General features: G+C 32.6%; 1 protein-coding gene across 1 annotated transcript in view; it reads left to right on the top strand.

Moving 5' to 3' along the window:
- The first annotated feature begins 1,149 nt into the window (after positions 1 to 1,149).
- LOC137925796 (octopamine receptor beta-1R-like) overlaps positions 1,150 to 6,000 on the top strand; it is a 33,993-nt gene continuing 29,142 nt past the window's right edge. Inside the window, exon 1 of the mRNA XM_068769256.1 lies at positions 1,150 to 1,401. The gene's annotated coding sequence lies outside the window, so the exon portion shown is untranslated. The remainder of the gene's footprint in view (positions 1,402 to 6,000) is intronic.

The following is a 6,000-nucleotide window of genomic DNA, read 5'->3' as shown; positions in this document are numbered from 1 at the left end:
AGGTCCAATCCTATTGGAAATCTATGCGGAGGGTCCCTCAAAAGAGACTTCAAAGTGATGGTATTTCTAAAGTTATATGAAAGATTTTATATCTTAAGTAAAAAAAGGACCAATATATAGCTACTTCCGCCAATACAGTAGTAATCGTGCAATAAAGTGCGCCGCCCACCAGCCCGCTGGTAAATGCGCGTGCGGCAAACAATGCGAATTACAAAACTACCACCGTTAAATCACACAACACGTGTTTCACCCCTTCACGAGGCATCCTCAGGAGTTATGTCACACCGATTAGTGCCAAACACAGAGTCTTTGAGAGTCTTAGAGTCAAGACTCTGGCCACGGGCTGACGGATATTTATATACATTTGTGTGTGTCTGTGTGTGTATATATATATATTGTTTATGAAAGTATTGTTTTTTGGATAGGGTGTACCTTATTCTTTCCAGCCGATACGTCAACACTAAGTCTTAGGTCTCGGGTCGATCAGGCGCTGCCCATATCTAACGACTTCCCGCGACTTTGACCATGACATCGGTTCACACTTTATCTTCCGACTCGTGATCCTTTCGTCTCCAAAGGCAGCTGGTTGCATGAGCCATGTGTCTGGCCTACTCCATACGAGCAATTCTTCAAGCTTCATCAGTACAGAGCGAAAGGGAAAGACAGTGGATTTGTGGAAAGAAAGAAATGAATGAAAGATAATATGAAGTATGAAAGAAGAGAAAGAAAAAAAATGTATGTGAAAAAATTTAATAAATGTAAATAAAAAGTCCCTATCCCACACCAGATAGGGGGTACAAGAGGCACCCAATAGCGGGGGTCATATAAAAAAAAAGCTTCATCAGTGGCTGGTTCCTTTGCGGATCTTCTCATTTACTATTTGATATATGTATAAATTTTGAAATAAATAGTTAAAACTGTGGGATAACTAATCATTCTATTTAGCTAGTTAACCTGTTAAAAGTTACGTAACAGGTTGTTTTAAATAACAAGCGACGTGAGACCGTGGTATTATTTGCAGTTTCCCCAGGCTCATTGCACCATAAAACTTGGCATGTGGCGTTAAGCTCTTGAACCTGCGCTATACGCCGTGTACCGCAGCGAGGCTTCAGTTTGTTCCAAGCACGCCTGTCGACCGCACGTCTGGGGCGGTTTTAACACGTTCGGAATTTGAAAATAAATATATTTTGTGCGTTCCATTTAGTGTCGAGTGCAAATGGTGGACTTTTTATAAATTACTTTCGAAAATTAGACGAGTTTATTGTGTTTTTGTGCATATAAAATACTTTTATTTTGTGTGTTTTATCTGATACGATATAAATTAAACTTTGTATTTTTTTTTAATTTATCTAACCATGATCATATTTATGTTTTGACGTTAGGAATATTTTAAATATCTTGGTAAGTTTATAACATATATATTTATATTTAATAATTTTTTGTTGCAAATTATAGCACCCATTTTTCTAAACTATTTTATTAACAAACATTTGTACTAACACACATTAATGTTTTTGTATGTTTTAATTATTTTATGTGTAAATTATGCATATTTTATAACCACATGTTTTTTTTTTAATTTTCGATCGCAATTTAAAAATAGGTAACCTGTTATGTTTTGTGCCAAATTAATGTATGTAGTTTGACATCTTAATAGAATACTTAAACTTAAAAAATACTTCAGTTAATAAAATTTAAGATTCTTGAAACGAAAATACGAATTTTTGTTATAAATTTATAGTATTATAAATATCCATCTACAGTATGTTTTGTATATTAAAGATATTTTGTAAGAACGTATATACAATGACTATTAACCCTTAGTAGCCTGATTCACGAAAGTGATTTTTTTTAATATTACTTTGTTTGCTTGAGGGTCTAGATGAAGGGAAAAATAGATTTTTTTTTAATTTCGTTGGAAAGAATATTAAACAACAGTAAAATACGTACAGCCAACCTATGAAAATAACTAATAGTAATGTGAACATTCGGTTTAAAAGATTGGTATCAAAATTTAAACTCTAGGTTATTAGGGGTTAAAAACCAGTCTAAGTTTTTTGTGGTTTCTTCTCAAATCAGGGCGTGTAACTTTCGTGGCTGTAAGATGAATGATTACACTGTTGTGTTAACTGCAAATGTTAAGTGAATTGTAATATGTATAAATTATTATAGAAATATAGTATAATGAGCATTAGTAGTTCAGCGATAGAGGACTGAGACTTGAGATCCCAGTTCGCGGGTTCGTTTCCCGGCATACAACCTTTCATAATTCACACTTAGAGCATTAATTATATAGGATTGTCACTGTTCACAAAGATATTTTGAAATGATGGGTAGCAGTGTTCTCTGTGTACCATTATACCATACTTCGGTCGCCACCACTTCTTCCAAGCGTAGTGATTGTGAGTATATTCTCCATAGATATCTTTGGGAGAGATCTATATCAGTGGGCGCCTGTGTTCAGAAAAAGTTATTTTAACTAAAAATAGGAACGAACTTAAAGTTAATATTTAATTTTGGATGAAAATTATACTGAAAAATAAAAGGTTAACTAATTTGCTATTTTCACTTCGTTTTTAGAAATGAAAGCCTTAGTTTGAACTATATCCAAATTTAATTATATTTATTCAACTTAGAATGGATTTTTTCTCATATTTAAGTCAACATAATTTTTCTAAGAGCTAGAAACAACTTTTAAATATTATAAAATTAGATATTTTTATTATTAGTTATATATTTATTCAATGTTTATTATAAATCTGGACGCAAACTAATTATTTTAGAGGTATCCTATCCCTTTTGAACTATCAGGATGTATGAATAATAAAAAAATTGGTTTAAAATAGATGACACATACTCAGTTCTTTATTTCCAAGATAGAACAATTTAAACAACAAAAATTCAAGCGCTTTCGACAGCTGGTAGCACAAATACAAAAGCATATTGTCTTGTAAACGGTACTAGGCGCTGCAACATTATCTTCTGATAAATCAAAAGTATGCTAATGACGAAAAAAAAAGAAGAAGAAAAATTCTAAGACTTTTTTTTTTAATCTACATATAGGAACTTTTTGAACATTGTCTGGGATCCTATTGTAAAGTGTATACATTCCCTATAGGAGGATATACCAATTCGATGAAATCTAATTATAATTATAATACAATGTGTATATCAAAATACCTTTGGATATCGGTAATGATTTCCAGTAAATCATTACACATTTTTATATATAGGTTGAGATTCAACAGTTATAAATATAAATATAAACTTAATTTATACAACATTGGAACTTTTAACATGACTCTTATTGATCACAAACTTATCAATTTTATTTTTTACTCTACTCTGCTTCGCAAGGTGTTATAGTTGTGGAGAAGAAGCAGGAAGAAAATCCTCAACAACACATCTTTTGATAAAGTTTAACAATACAGATTTATGAATATATACTTTATCAGATATTGCCTAAATGAAATCAAAATAAACAAGCGAAATGACTGCTGAGGATTCTTGTCATTTAAATATTCGTTTATTGATTTTCTTCCGAAAATTTACTTTTAATGTGCGTTTTGAGTTTTGTAAATAGAGACAATACCAGTGACAGCCCAGGCTGGGTCTCCTTTTTGGGGAAGCCGGTGAAATTGTAATAAGTAGCGACGCAAGCCGAGGCTTCTTCGGGAACCTTCGTGCTTTCCTACCTTATAAGTGTAACTAAACCTTAGCCTTACGTTCTTTTTTGATGGATGAACACGCTTATACATACAACGTACACAGGCAAAGAGCCGATATCAAAGGATAAAGCAGCAACATTTTTTTTAGTCACCAACGTTTTTCACTAAACTCTATTATTTACATCCCCACCTTTCTTCAATTTTTTTAATGTAAATTATTCTTCCTTATTTTATTCCTCGCGTTTTCTTTCATTACTCCTTATTCTTTGTACCTTTCATACCTCACTCCACTTTCATCGACTTCTTCGAATCTTACAAGTGTTTTTTTTACATTTTCTCTATTACTATACTTTTGTCTATTTACTTTCTTATAAATTATGCATTTACTTTAAAATTTCATGTTTTTATTTATTTCTTCTCTTTTATTCTCTTATTGTATATAGTAATGATCTATTACAGTTCGTTAAGGATTTAATTTATTAAACAAACCTGTTTATCTTTCTTTATACAATCTCCTATTACCTTTCTGCAATATTCGAGGAAAGTGCGGCTGTCCGGACTGTTCATCGACAAGGTGATGGTGTCTTCACTTATCATATCCTGCATCCAAGATTGATTCTACCTTCAGCGCGTCAAATACCGGATTGATAGAAGCAACATTATGAACGCTTGGCCGCCATAAACCATAATCCCGTTGGTAATTTTCCTGACAATAATTAAAAGCATTTAATACAAAAAGATAAGCTTCCGCCCTTTGCTTAAAAGTGGTATGAGGCTTCGTGTCTACTACGCCTTGGAACCACGAACCAGATGAATCTGCAAATGCCATTACGAAGCAGAGAGAGTCCAGTCCAAAAAGAAATAGTTAACATTTTAATTTAAACATTTTTATAGATACTTTATGGGTTAAATTAGAGTAGAACTTATAGCAATTTTTTTCTTTTAATCAACAATATACATCATTCTGCTCAGTCTCAACGAGTTATAGAGAAGGCTATGCTTGGAACACGGTACTAATAGATCTAGTTGGCAACGACCTGTACCCAGGAGACGGTGAAGTGGAGAGACGTCCTATGCTCAGGTTGTCGTGATTCCAACTCCAGAACGTTGAAACCACTACAGCTATACTTACGAGATATGTGACCTGCCAACTTTCACTTCAACTAGCCAATGCATTGGGCTAAGTCGGATACTTTTGTTCGCCTACGAATCTCCTCATTTGATCCTGTAGAGAAATCTCATGCATAACCTCTCCCATCTAGAAGCTTAAATAAAGGAACGAAGGAGATGCAAGAAACAAAATCTGCAAGAGAAGAATGAGAAATCATGTGAAGCGTAAAAGGAATAAACGAAATAATATGTGAAGGACGAAAGAAATTAAATATAAACTCAAAAACTTTACCCGAATTCTCCATGACACCGTTACCCGAATTCTCCATGACACGTTATGTGACTGAGAGCCTCTTAATGAAGCGTGAAGTAGAAGACCACGCTTCATTGCCATAATTAATAACTAATAATAGACATTGGTCGTAAACTTTCGACGTAAAACACGAAGGGATATTGGACTACTGCGATAAAGATAATAAGAAAACAAAATAATATTAATAATAAACTAAGGTAAATAATAGTTAAAAACAAAATTAAATAAACGAAAATAAAAGACAATGTAAATGTACGATGTACGAAAGGTAAGGTAAAAAAAGTAAAGGAAGATATTAAGGATGAGAGAGAAACGTGACAATAATAATTATCAGTAAACATTATTGACTGTTTAAATAGTTTTTGCTTTACCGCGGTAGGGAAGAACGTGAAAGAAATAAAAGTAGATCCCCAAAAACGATTGCTATGAAAAAAGAAAAAAAGAGATAGTGGATTAGAAGCTATCTCGAAGTTTCCTCCATGTAAATGGTTTCTTAATAGAAAATATTTTTGGTTGCCATCTTCCGTAGTGATAAATGAAATGAAAAAAAATCAAAATTCAATATACTCTCTCGTACCCTGGTCTGCTAGAGTTAATGTTTTAAAAATTTGTAATTAACCATAATGAAATATATATTTATATATATATATATATATACTGGCTGAAAGAAGGAGAAGATTCATAGAGATATTCATATTCATCATATTCACTATGTTCTTCATAAAGCACTACACTTACAAACTAATTTTTACAATGAACGTTGTTCAACTAAAATCCAGTGGACATATTTTAAAAATTAGTACTCTACGAACTTTTCCTATTGTTACTTACGTTTATGGTACATAGAAGTATTCTGATTAAGTTCATCCGTTGAGTCTGGTGTATTACTTATAATCACTGTAAAGTTTT

Source organism: Battus philenor, unplaced genomic scaffold (assembly GCF_028537555.1).
Source record: "Battus philenor isolate CCGP_79_NKW_IND1 unplaced genomic scaffold, ilBatPhil1.0.hap1 SCAF_28, whole genome shotgun sequence".
NCBI lineage: Eukaryota > Metazoa > Arthropoda > Insecta > Lepidoptera > Papilionidae > Battus > Battus philenor.
This window is presented reverse-complemented; position numbering and strand designations above follow the sequence as displayed.